A 14,390-nucleotide genomic window follows, 5' to 3' on the forward strand; every position below is an offset into this window, starting at 1 on the left:
GTTACTTCCGGTAGCATAGGAGATATAAAAAAGACACTTAGGGAGGGTAAGACAAAACGGACTCCGAGACTCTTCTACCGAATCTGGCATCGCTCAGATCAGTGGATTGCAGACGGTAATGTTTTATAAAAGGTATGCGCATTCTTCCATTCCACAGCTTTGCAAATCTGTTCAATAGGCACTCCAGAAGCCTCGACCCAAGATATCGCGACCGCCTGAGTGGAATGAGCCTTGAGATCAGAGGGAGGTTCTTTGCCGGCCAATATGTAGGCATGAGAAATAGCGGAAATCAGCCATCTAGCTATAGAGAATGTCGAAACTCCAAGACCTTTTCTACTTCCAGAAAAGGAGACAAATAGATTTGAAGACCTTCTCCATGGAGGAGTCTTCTGTAGATAGACTTCCAAACACCTGCGTACATCCAAGCAATGGAGACGGCGTTCCTTGTCATTACCAGGGTGAGGACAGAAGACCGGAAGGACAATATCCTGATGATAATGGAAAGGTGACATGGAAAATCCGGAGTACGGAGAGCTACTCTATAGAAAAAATAATGGAGGTGAGGTTTTCAAATGGATAGAGTCTGAATCTCAGCTGTTCTTCTAGCTTATGTTAAAGCCACCAGTAGGACCACCTTCCAGGTGAGAATCTTGATCGGAATATCCCCGAGAGGCTCGAAGGGAGGAGAAGTAAGGCTGGATAGGACAAAATTCAAGTCCCAGGAGGACATTAGCGGCCTCTTGAATGGACGAATTCTAGCGATAGCCTTCATAAAACGTGATATCCAAGGGTGTGTGTCTAACTGTTCGGATGACAGGGAGCTGAGGGCTGCAACATGGACCTTCAGGCTGGAGACAGACCCTTATGGAAACCTGCCAGGAGGAAATCTAGGACGTTGCTGATAGAGACAACAGGACCCCGAACACCATAAGGAGAAGTACTTGCGGATCTTATCATTGGAAGGAGAATTGGTAAATTCTCGCCGGTTCTTCATCAAGGTTACAGATAGTTCTTTAGAGAGACCTGCCTGAACCAAAGTCTCCCTTTCAGGAGCCATGCTGATAAACTGAAACAGGCCGGATTTGGGTGGAGGACAGGCCCCTGATGGAGCAGGTCTGGTTTGTTCTCCAACCTTAGTGGGCTCTCTATGGACAGACGGATCAACTCCAGGTACCAAATTCTTTTGGGCCAGTCGGGAGCTATTAGAATCACCCAACATCTGTCCCTCTTGGTTTTCCGGAGAACTCTGGTAAGGAGAGGAAAAAAGGGGGAAAGATGTAACCCAGATCGAAAGCCCAAATCTGAGAAAAGGCATCACGAGCTAAAGGATTGCCTGCTGCTGACAGAGAATAAAACAGGAGTTTCTTGATGGGTGTTGTAGCCATGAGGGCGATCTCTGGGATTCTCCAGATCTTTGTGATCTGTTGAAATATCGCATAGCTCAGGCTCCACTCTCCTTGAAGAACAGAACTTCTGCTTAGGAAATCTGCAGTGATGTTCTCCTTCCCATGAATGAACACGGCTGAAAGGTGAGAAAGATGAAATTCGGCCCACTTCCCGATCTTCTGAAGAAGACTTCCCAACTGAAGACTTCTTGTGCCTCCTTGTTTGTTCAGGAAAGCCACTGTCGTGCGATTGTCTGATAGAATTCTTACCGCATTTCCTCGCAGCCTGGAACGGCCATGAGAGGAGTGCTTTCCAAACTGCCAGAAGCTCCAGCATATCGATATGAAGATGGCGCTCGTAGTTGGACCAAAAACCTTGACAGAATTCTTTGTCCATCCTTGCTCCCCAACCGGATAAACTGGCGTCTGTGGAAACGACTGTCCAAGTCGGCTCGGTCCAGACCAGGCCTGAACCCAGCCTTTTCACCTGAACCCACCATCTGAGGGAAGAACGAACGCTGGGAGGAAGAGAAACCTTCCTTGAGAGTGCCGGAATGGATCGATCCCGTGACTTCTGGATAAAATATTGTAGAGGAGGGATATGCAGAAGGACCCATGCCATGGCAGGCCTTGTAGATACCATCAGTCCGAGAAGGCGCATGAGAAGCCTCAGACTGGATGTTCTGAATTTTGTTCACCGGCAAATCTTTGACACAGTGTCCAGGATAAACCCCAGGAAGGGAATTATTCTGGTGGGAAGCAGATGGGACTTTCGAAAATTGACAATCCATCCCAAATCCTGAAGCATGGAAACAGTCCTGTGGATCTGCTGAGATAGACAATCTGGAGAATCTGCTGCCAGAAGCCAGTCATCTAGGTACAGGACTACCTTGATTCCTTCTTTCCTTAGGAAAGCCACGACCCCTGATAGTAGTTTTGTGAAAATTCTCAGTGCTGAAGTGAGACCGAAAGGACGGGCTTGGAACTGGAAGTGAAGAGTCCCTAATGTAGACGGGATGGCCACCCGAAGGAACCTCTGAGAATCTTGCCTGATCGGAACATGGAGATAGGCATCTTGAAGATCGAGAGTAGCCAGGAAATCCCCTTCGGAAAGAAGTTCCCAGGTGGATTTAATAGAATCCTGAACTTTCTGTAAGTCACAAATCGATTTAGAAACTTGAGGTCTATGACAAGCCTGAAGTCTCCTGATGGTTTGGGAACCACGAAGATGTGGATGTAAACACATCTTCCTCTTTGTGCAGCAGGCACTGGGATCAGTACTTGTTTCTTGACAAAATCCTGCACCAGATCCAAAAGCGCCTTTCTCCTGGAAGGGTCCGCAGGAGGAGTAGACATCATAAAATTCTCTCTGGCGTCATAGTTTCTTTGTGGCTCCATCTTCGTGTTTAGATGAAGAGGGTCTGCCTCTACCACGGAAGGGTCAAAACCTGGAACCATAAGGTCTGTCACAAAACGGAGCCTGGGGTCTGGAATATTGACCTTTGGAAGACTTGAACGGATTCGGACGGAAACGTGGAAAGGGTTTACGTTTAGGCAAGAAGTACTTATCCCCAGTAGCCTTTTCCAAAGAAGTTTTCAGATCCTTCTCAAACAGATCTTTTCCAGAAAAGGGGATCCCGCACAAATGTTGTTTGGAAGCTGAGTTTGAGCCAGAGCCCTTCTAGACACAACCAACAACCCTAGCAGCCATGCGTACGGATTCCATAGCCGAGTCACATAAAAAAAATCAGCAGCGCTTTTCACATCTGAGATGCCACAGAGAATATCCTCTTCTCCTGCACTGCCTAGGATATCATCTGCAATTTTTTTAAGCCATAAGCGCATCGCTCTAGCTACTGAGGCTGCTGCAATGCCTGGTTTAAAGATAGCTGCTGAGGCTTCAAAAGATCTCTTAGCTGCCCCTCCCTGTCCATGGGATCCGAAAAATGTGAGAAATCTTCTAAAGGAATAGCTGATCTTTCGGTGGCTCTGGCCACTGGAGCATCAATTTTGGGACTGAACAGAGCTCAGAGAAATCGTCTGGAAAAGGGAAGAGTCTGGAAAACCTTTTAGAGGTGGTTAGCCTTCTTTCCGGAGCCTTACATTGGTCAATTTTCCAGATCTAGAGTGGCCCTTACTGCAGTAACCAGCTTTCTGCTGGAAAGAAAAAGGATTCTTCCGATAGCTCCCCATCCTCCAGGGATTCGGGATCCTCCATATGCCATTCCTTTTCAGAGCCTGAAGGATTCTGACCTGAGGACCGGAACCCAGGCAGAGGGTCAGGGCCCACAGATTTAGGCTGAGGCAAAGCTGGAGTTCAGCCTTTATCCATTCCTGAATTCTGAAATGGACTCCTCTCTGGCTTTGAGGCAGGATGAGCAAAATTTCCTAGAGGCGTCAGACAACACAGCCTTGCAGTTTTTACAGGCAAAATGTTTCGTCTTGGACGTAGCCTTCCTAGGAGCTGGTGATTCTTCAGGGAGGTCTAGCTTATCTGGCTTATCTATCCTAATAATGAAGGACAGGAGACGGTTAAAAACAAATTAAAAAAAAACAAAAGCAGACAGACTCCCATAGACTTATATTGTGCTTGGGTTAAGAGGCAGAAAAACACCAGAACAGAAAATCTCAGGAAGCCAGGAATCTTCATCAGAAGTAAACTGCAAGCTAAAAGCGGTACAAGCTAATAAATATAAAAACCTTACCAAAACACAGGAAAAAAGGTCCAGAAACCGCTGCTTACAGATCTGCCCCTTCCTGACCTCAGACGCCTCCTGGCAGACTGAGATGGAACCGGAAGCACGTCACTGTGAGGATCAGACGCCTTGTGGCTGAAATCGCCGGCAGTCTGAAGCGGAGTCCCGGCGTCCTGCTTCAAGCTAGCCCACCCAAGGTCTGCTAAAGGTAAGTAAGCTAGAGTCCCACCGAGGATCCTGCGTGAGGGAGCCCTTACCCTGCTCCAGTAAACACGATCCTCCCGAGGACCGGACCGGAGAGGGTTAAACGGCAAGGCGCTTGCCCGCTACCCAAAGCAAGACTGCAGCACTGGACAGGAGAGCTCTCCCACAAGCTCTGAAAAATAACAAACGGGGGATGCACCTACCCAGATAGGGCAGGAAAGAACTATGGGTAAGGGGGAAGTTCTGGGGGTTTAAATCTTTTCGGATTGGCGGAGCTACCTCTTATGCTACCGGGAGTAACAAGGGAAATGGGGTTTTCTAAGTAGCAAAAATTAAAAACTTTATTGCATAAAACAATTTATGGAAGTTTTCAAATAACAGCGATAGCATCACTGGAATTTTCCATATATTTTTTTACCCCTCAGTTAGTATGGACAATGACCATTATTTGTAATCAAGTGCTTTGCTTTATTTGTCTTACCCATACCATAAAATCATAATAATCATAAGCAATCTTTCACTAAAGTACCTGTGATCAAGTTCCTTAAATTATGCATTACTCCGAATGTATAAAATAGCAAGTCTGTTATCTCCAAAGCATACTGATGCTATAAATGGTGTATGACATAGAAAATACTAGGCAAAGCACTTTTTAATCTGTGGTAAAAATGGAGCTTATATCTTGTACCTCATAAATCTGCATTTCATAGTATAAGGTGGTATTTGACATCATAACTCCAAAGACTCCTTATTCAGAAGGAATTCCCTATCATTCAGCCATAAAGTGTCACACATTTGTGTATAGAAATAGCTGAACATATGTGAATTATTCTACTTCTAATAAGGCAGAGGCTTGAGCCAATTTTATTGTTTACTACAAAGCAGTATCATCATGGGGAGATCCAGGAGAAAGATGGCAGCCTGGTCCGGTCCAAGGCATAAATAGGTAAATCCAGAGGTAGTTTAGATTTACTTCTTTATTGCAACCTGCATTAAGGACAAGCTGATGCTTCATCATGGTAAAAGAGTTTTGTGGTGAGTGTGTGTGTGTGTGTGTGTGTGTGTGTGTGTGTGTGTGTGTGTGTCTGGATATGTTAGTGTGCATCTGCTTATGTGTGTGGGGACTGTGTGTATGTGTCAGAAGATCCCGGCTTCTGCTGTCAGGGGGGAGTATAGGTCTCCCGTGCAGCGGCAGGGATGTGTCCCTGATGCTGCAAGAAGGGCTGGACGTACCGGTACGTCCATAGGGGATTGGAGGGGTTAACTTACCATTCCGAACCAGCATGACACCGACATATACACAATATGAGTGTTACACCAAAAGGGACTTTATGACATTGCATTCTAAATACAAAGACATTAACATGTAGTTCAGCCCCAGTTATATCAGCTTTGACTCTTCTGGAAGGCTTTCCACAAGATTTTATTGTAGGTAAAGTATTTCTGAAGATATTGTTAAGTTTGTGCTAGATGACTTGAATGGCACAAGCTTTTCTCCCAGCAGGAATAAAACTTTCCAAAAACCTTATAGCAAGCGTTATTACACATCTGCTGCCGCACAAGCGGCTTAAAGTTGTTTTTTTACTGTGGGTAAAAAGGGAAGCATACCACATGAGATTTGTTACTGTTCTCTGCTGTAAATGTTGGTAAAAAGGATTTTACTGTAGGTTACGTATTTCTGGAGATACTGCAAAAATTGTCTCTCGCCAACTTCAGTGCCTCTTTTCTGAGTATAGGGCAGAAGGAGCTCCTGGTGGCCAAACATGTAGCATAAAGATTTTTCTCCGAGAAGGAATAAAACTTTCCAAAACCTTATAGCAAGCATGATTACATGACTGGTTTGCACAAGAGGCTTCAAGTATTTCTGAAGAAATTTCTTGATATGACCCCTTCAGCAAACCAAGACATTTTGGACAATGCTATGCTTCCAACCATGAGGGCACAGTTTGGGGAAGGCCCTTTCTATTCCAGCATGACTGTGCCCCAGTACACAAAGCAAGGTCCATAAACACACGGTTGGATGAGTTTGATGTGGAAGAACTTGACTGGCTTGCACAGAGCGCTGACCTCACCCCATCGAACATCTTTTAGATTCATGTGGAAAGCCTTCCCAGAAGAGTGAAATCTGTTATAGCTGCAAAGAGGGGGACCAACTACATATTCATTTTTATGTACCGTATTTTTCGCTCTATAAGACGCACCTGCTGATAAGACGCACCTAGATTTTAGAGGAGAAAAAAAAAGGAAAAAATATTTTGAGCTAAAAAATGGGCTAAAATATTTATTACAATAACTGAATAAGCTATGAACACAGTAAGACACACACAGACACAGTAAGGCACACACAGACACAGTAAGGCACACACAGACACAGTAAGGCACACACAGACACAGTGAGACACACACACAGTAAGACACACAAACACAGTAAGACACACACAGTAAGACCTCCCTCCCTAACCCCCCTTCTCAGTATCTCCCCTCTAACTCGCCCCCGCCCCGGTCACTTACCTTAAACTCCTGTGTTGGAAGCGTGAGGCGTTTGTCTCGGGTGCCGGCGCTTCACTGCTGAGCGCCGGCGTCTGACGTCATATGCCGGCGCCCAGCGTAAAGCGCCGGCACCCGAGACAAACGCTTCCAACACAGGAGTTGAAGCGCTGAGGCAGGCGGCGGTGGCGGCCGCCGCCAGCAAAGGATTCCTGTATATCTGTCAGGCAGGGGGGCCCGAGAGTTGCCGAGCGGTTGTCTTCAGCAACCGCTCGGCACCCCTTGGGCCCCCCCTGACTGGCAGAAATCCAGGACTCCTCTGCTGGCGGCCGCCGCCGCCTGCCTCAGTTGCGACCCCCGGATTTATCGGCGTATAACACGCAGGTAGGGTTTAAGCTCCGGATTTTAGTTAAAAAAGTGCGTGTTATACGCCGATAAATACGGTATATCGTTGCCCCCTCCCTGCCTGCCTGCATCTTCGCTCCATAAGACGCGGCTGATTTTTCATCCTACTTTGGGAGGAAAAAAACTGCGTCTTATGGAGCGAAAAATACGGTATCTAAAATGCGATGTCATAAAAGTACCTGTTGGTGTAATGGTCAGGTGTCCTAATACTTTTGTCCATATAGTGTATATTAACAAAACACATATTGCAATGGGTTATCTACAAATCCATTTTAGTGTTTTAACCCCTTGTTAACACTACAGATTGATGTAAACATGCATTCCTCACATGTAATTGATTTTCAGACAGCTAATGGGGAAACTCATGTTTTACACGTTTACATAAAAGATGCTTCTGGGATACACCATAGTCATACCTGGGAACTCTCCAGGATTGACATCTGCGGGACCGCCCACCGATGTCAGTGAGCAGTCCTGGCCGCGTCCCGGAATGAAGAAGTTCGCAGGTATGACCATAGTACCAGCTCTTGTCTCACTCATTCTACATGTTTGCAGTGGCGTCTCCATATTTAGGGGGGCACATGGGGGCCAGGGCCCAATTATAAAACGGTACATATAAATATATAAATAAATATATATATATATATATATATATATATATATATATATATATATACACACACACACACACACACACACACACACACACGTTAGACGTGCATTTTTAACTACATAATATGCACTTATCTCTTTGAAGTAAAGACCGTGATTGAAATATGATTTCAAAATAACAGCTAATCTGGCAGTTATTTTTCATTCTTTAATATTAGCCCCTGCTGACAATGTATATAAAAATTAGACCCTGCTGCCGATATATATTAATATTAACCCCTGCTGCGGATATATATTGATATTAGCCCCTGCTGCGGATATATACTTATATTATACCCTGCTGCCGATATATACCGTATTGGCTCGAAAATAGGCCGCCCCCGTATATAGGCCGCACCCTAAAAGTTTGGTGCTTTTTTAATATATATATAATTAGCCCCTGCAGCCAATACATATTAATATTAGCCCCTGCTGCCGATTATATATATATATATATATATATATATATATATATATATATATATATATAAATAATAGACCCTACTGCCAATATATGTTAATATTAGCTCCTGCTGCCAATATATATTAGCCCCTGCTGCCGATATATATTAGCCCCTGCAGCCAATATATATTAAAATTAGACGCTGCTGCCAATATATATAAATATTAAACACTGCTGTCAATATATAAATAAATATTAGCCCCTGCTGCCAATATATAAATAAATATTAGCCCCTGCTGCCAAAACATATATAAATATTTGCCCCTGCTGCCAATATATATATAAATATTAGAACCTGCTGCCAATATATTTTATAGTGGAAAAAATTGGACCCTACCCAAGCATTTCCTTGGGCCCCGCTCAACGCTCCCTTGCATGCAATCACTCCCTCCGCATACCAAAAAAAAAATATTTGCCACACTGACTGCAGATCAGAGGAAGACAGTGAGAGTCAGTCCTTATGACTGCACCGTGACATTGAGAGGTCCTCTGCCCTGTAATCATCCCCAGAGTCCTTTTGTCCCCTCATTCACTAAACCATACCGCTCTTTTACTTACACCCTGTAGTTCAGGTATAGATCAAATAAACAACACATGGAAACAGCACATGCAACTGAATAAGACAAAAAAAACTTGTGTTTGCAGGCATACATAAATAATGTATGGAAACATAGCATTGCAGGTATAAACCAACAGAACACACAAACCCAGCATTGCAGGTATATATCAACTGGAAATCACATGTACACTCAGTACTGAAGGTATAGATCAAATAAACAACACATGGAAACAGCACTCCAGGTATTGAACAACTGAAGACGACATACAAATCCTATATTTGCAGGTAAACATAAATAATGTATGGAAATATAGCCGGTACAGATCAACAGAATAACACAAAACCCAGCTTTGCAGGTATATATCAATTGGAAATTACATATAAACTCTGCATTAAAGGTATAGATAACCCCCCCTAAATTACAGGCATAGATCACTGGTCACACACCCCAAAGCCAACCCTGGTGTCCACACTGCCCACATAGAACCTGACCAGCACCCAAATTACACATACATAGGACGTGCCATCTTTGTCGCCAAACAGCCCCAGCATGAGTCAACTTTGTCCCCAAACAGCTGAACGTACGCCATGTTTGTCCCATAAACACACTATCTGTGCCATCTTTGTCCCCATTGCCTAAACACCCTGCTTATACCATCTTTGCTTTTTTGACAAGTCAATAATACACCTATGATTCACAAACACTTTTACTCACTAATTCACACAATAATTTATTTCTTTCACACATTATTATTATTTACACATATTCATTAATGCATCCACACATTAATCCATTCATTCTCTCTCTCTCTCATTCTGACTCTTTATTTCAATATTCTTGCCACCCTCCTTTCTCCCTATCTACCCTATCTATCCCCTCTCCCTCCCCTATCTATCCCATCTACCACCTCTCCCTCCCTACCCTATCTAACCCCTCTCCCTCTCTCCCTACCACCTCTCCCTATCTTATCTACCCCCCCCAATCAATCCTATCTATCCCCTCTCCCTCCCAATCTACCTCTTCTCACTCCCCCTAACTTTCTACCCTCTCCCCCCTTTGAAGTTCACTTACCTTGGGTTTGTAGAAGTCCAGCGGTGGGATCGCGAGGTCCCTGTCTCCCTGGTTCTGCCGCAGTGTGCGCGGCTTCACTGTTGAGCGCCGGATATGACATCATATACCATCGCTCAACTTGAAATGCCGGCACTGCGACCAAGGCAGAGGCCTCACAGAGAAGAGTGAGAGGTGCCGAACGGTTTCTGAAAACGTATTCCTCAGCGACCGTTCGGCGCCTCTCTCCTCCGCGTCTATTACAAAAAAAAAAAAAAATAAAAAAAAATAAATAAAAAGACGGCGTTTTAATTGGGGGGGGCACACGGGGGGTCACAGCATGATGCCCCCCCTGCCGACGCCACTGCGATGTTTGCAATATCATTAAATGCGTAAAACGATTGCATTACAGATCATACCTACTAAGTAGATCATATCTACTAAGCGACATTACATATGAACCAAACATATAAAAATGTATGTAAAATATTCTTTAGACTTCTCGTTATTTTAGGTAGAGTTTTTTTATATATTCTTCTGGCAAGACTTGAACACTTGGCTTTTCACAATTAGTCCTGTTCTCTGTGGGTTTGCCAATCTGGCAGCCTCTTGTACTTATTACTCTTTGTTCATTGTACTTAAGAATATCTGTGTCTTATCAAGTGTATATATTACTATATGCTATTCCTCCTTGACCCAGAGAACAGGGCCGGACTGGCCCACCGGGATACCGGGAAATTTCCCCGGTGGGCCGGTCAGTGCGTGGGCTGCTCGGCCAGCAGACCCGTGTTCAAAACAGCCGCTGAGCGGCTGCGAGCAGAATTGAAAGCGGCACCGGGGTCGCCTCCTCCCGCCGCCGGCACCTAATGAAGTTAAAGAGTGCCTCAGCACTTTGTCTTAGTCTTAGGGGTGGGACGAAGAGCTGAGGCACGACCATTGGGCGGCGCGGTGCATGCACACAGGCCCCTTTAACTTCATGAATGCCGGCCTCCACCCGCTGCCCCCACCAGACACCAGAAGCAGTGGTAAGACGGGGGGGGGGGGGGAGTGTTATATGGGGGGCTTAAGGCTTTTCTGGAGCCAGAGTGCCCCATGATATGGCTTTTAACCCCCTTTATGGCAGTCTGCCTCTAGAAATGCCCTTTAACCCCCTGTATGCCACTATGTCCCATGATATGCCCCTGGCATATAGAGGTATAAGGCATTTCTGGAGTCAGAGTGGCATAAAGGGGGTTAAAAGGCATATCATGGGGCAGAGTGGCATACAGGAGGGTATAAGGCATACACACACACACACATATATATATATATATATATATATATATATATATATATATATATTACATATTATATCCACAAAATAAATACTGCAGTAACAGAGGCACAACAAATTATTTCTTTGGTTTCCAGGAGGTTAAATTGACTTTTTATTACTCTAAATATTACCATAACATTAAAGTACCAGAGATATGTCACCAGACATACACATTGGTCCTGGGGCCCACACTGGTGTGCTACAAAACACTTTGCTACCTTGGATACTGATGCAATGTTTTCAACGTACATAGGTGTGGGGTGTATTTACAGTATTTGCTCGATTATAAGACGAGGTTTTTTTCAGAGCAAATTCTCTGAAAAATACCCCTCGTCTTCTAATCAGGGTCGTCTTCTAATCAGACCTCAAATAGAGGTCTGATTATGAGACTAAGATCCAGATCCCTCTGTCTCCCCCCCCCCCCACACACACACACACTTACCGGTGCTTCCTGCTGTATTGCCGGGGCAGCAGGTTGACGTCTACGTGATCCGCGTAGACAACGTCCGCTGCAGCCGGAAGGAGGTGTGGCTAGCAGCGGGGGTTGTCTGCGTCCGTCGCGGATAAAAAAAATTTAAATTTTTTTCAATTTAAAATAATGTAATAAAAAACATACGATTTACACTTTCATCTCTTTATCACAATGGCCTCTCCCTATTCACCTTCTTATTTTACTGACATAATAATAAAAGCTACAAGAACCCAAACACTGTTTCTCAAACTAGGTTTTAATACAAAGTTATTAGTAAATATTAATTCATATGTTAACTATTTTTCATATTTAATAAAAACTATGAGAAAAAAGCCTTGTTTAAATTTTTTTTTATTTACCAAACTGCCCCCGGTTATGCACATCTGACCCCCAGCTTGCCACTCTGCCCCCATATATGCCTTATACCTCTTATATGCCAGTGATATGCAACTAAGCCCCCTGATATACCTTTTACCCCCAGATATGTTTTATGCCCCCCTGATATGCCTAATATCGATATGCCTTATACCCCCTATATGCCACTGAGCCCCCAGATATGTTTTATGCCCCCCTGATTTGCCTAATATCGATATGCCTTATACCCCCTATATGCCCTGAAATTCATAATAGCCCCCCATACACCACTATAACTCACCCATACACCACTCTGGCTCCTCCCCCCTCCCATACACCACTCTGGCTCCTCCCCCCTCCCATACACCACTCTGCCTCCTCCCCCTCCCATACTCCACTCTGCCTCCTCCCCCTCCCATATACCAATTTGCCCCCTCCCATACATCACTTTGCCTCCTCCCCCTCCCATATACCAATTTGCCCCCTCCCATACATCACTTTGGCTCCTCCCCCTCCCATACATCACTCTGCTTCCTGTCAGCCACGGAGGTTCACAAGACACCAGGGAGCCGGGTAGAGAGGCAGAGTGCCGTATGGGAGGGGGAGGAGCCAGTGGTGTATGGGAGAGTGACTCCCATACACCCCTCTGACTCCTCCCCCCTCCCATACACCGCTCTGCCTCTCTACCCGGCTCCGTTACTGACAGGAACTTTCACTGCAGCTTCATAATAGCCTCAGCGTAAGTGAAGGTGAGTAACGGAGGCTGTCTGTGCGATGCAGACCCCCACCGGCTGACAGAGAGGATGATCCTCTGTCAGCCGGTGGGGGTCTAAACGATGCGCACAGACAGCCTCCGTTACTGCCCTCCACTTACGCTGAGGCTTCTATGAAGTCAGTAACGGAGCCGGGTAGAGAGGCAGAGTGATGTATGGGAGGGGGGAGGAGTCAGAGGGGTGTATGGGAGGGGGAGAGAGACGGAAGTGAGAGACCGGCCGACAGTGAGGGGAATCCAGGTCCCCTGCAGCGTTGCGGGGGATCTGGATTCTAGTGTTATAATCCGATCTCTGTTTGAGGTCGGATTATAATTTTTAGAATCGATAAAAATCGATTCGATTAATCGATAATGAAAATCGTTGACAACGATTTTCATTATCGATTATTATCGATTTTATCGATTAGTTGTTTCAGCCCTAGATTATATCCCTGAATATTATGTTTTTCCAGGTATCCATCCAGTTGCAGTTTAAACGTCTGTACAGACTCCGATAAAACTACCTCTGCAGGCCGAGAATTCCACATCCTTATTGTCCTTACTGTAAAAAACCCTTTCCTCTGCTTTAGTCTAAATCACCTTTCTTCCAGTCTGAACGCATGACCACGTGTCCTATGTATAGTCCTGTTTATGAACAGATTTCCACACAATGGTTTGTATTGCCCCGAATATATTTATATAATGTTATCATATCCCCTCTGAGGCAACGTTTTTCTAAACTAAACAGATTTAAATTAGTTAACCTTTCTTCATAACTATAGTGCTCCATTCCTTTTATTAATTTTGTAGCCCGCCTCTGCACTCTTTCTAGTGCTATGATATCCTTCTTTAGAATAGGTGCCCAAACTGCACAGCATATTCAAGGTGCGGCCTTACCATTGATTTATACAGAGGCAAAATTATATCTTTATCCCGCGACTTGATCTGTCCCCAGGCTTGCCATTCTGCCCCAGAAATGCCTTATACCCCCTATATGCCACTGTGCCCCATTATATGCCTTTAACCATCTAATTGCCAGTGCCCCATAAAAAGGCATATTATGGGGCAGAGTGGCATATGCCTTATGCCCCCATTTAACACCCTCACTCCTCCTCCTCCCTCCAAACTTACCGGTGCTTCTGAGTCCCCAGTGTGTAGCCGGGGCAGTGTGTAGAGGTCTACGCGATTCGCGTAGACAACTTCCGCTGCAGACGGAAGGAGGTGCGGTTAGCAGCAGGGGTTGTCTGCGTCCATCACGCAGACCTTCCCCGGCTTTCAGAGATCACGGGGAACTCTGATCTCTGACAGCCGGGGAAGGTCTATATCCTTCGGGGTATAGTAAATTCACACCTGCATTTCTGAGCAGTGCCATTTGTCATCTGCAATAAATCATTCTTCAGCTTAAGTCAACGTGATATCTCCTCCTTTTCTTATCCATGCACAGTGAGCAAAATGACATTTTTAAATTCAGAACACTGATTAAAGCAGTAATCTTGTCACTAAAATCACAATATATGTGTTAGTTACATGAATATGAACTATATGCTGTAAATTGAATCATTTAATCAGGTTATAAGCAGTGTTCCCTCTAAGCTGTGCG

General features: G+C 44.9%; 1 protein-coding gene across 1 annotated transcript in view; it reads right to left on the reverse strand.

Moving 5' to 3' along the window:
* The window catches only part of DHRS11 (dehydrogenase/reductase 11), a 116,797-nt gene that overhangs the window by 60,508 nt on the left and 41,899 nt on the right, over nucleotides 1–14,390 (reverse strand). The gene's annotated exons all lie outside the window — the stretch shown is intronic.

This window comes from Sceloporus occidentalis, unplaced genomic scaffold, assembly GCF_023333645.1.
Source record: "Sceloporus occidentalis isolate IW3139 unplaced genomic scaffold, rSceOcc1.0.p SCAF_55, whole genome shotgun sequence".
Classification (NCBI taxonomy): domain Eukaryota; kingdom Metazoa; phylum Chordata; class Lepidosauria; order Squamata; family Phrynosomatidae; genus Sceloporus; species Sceloporus occidentalis.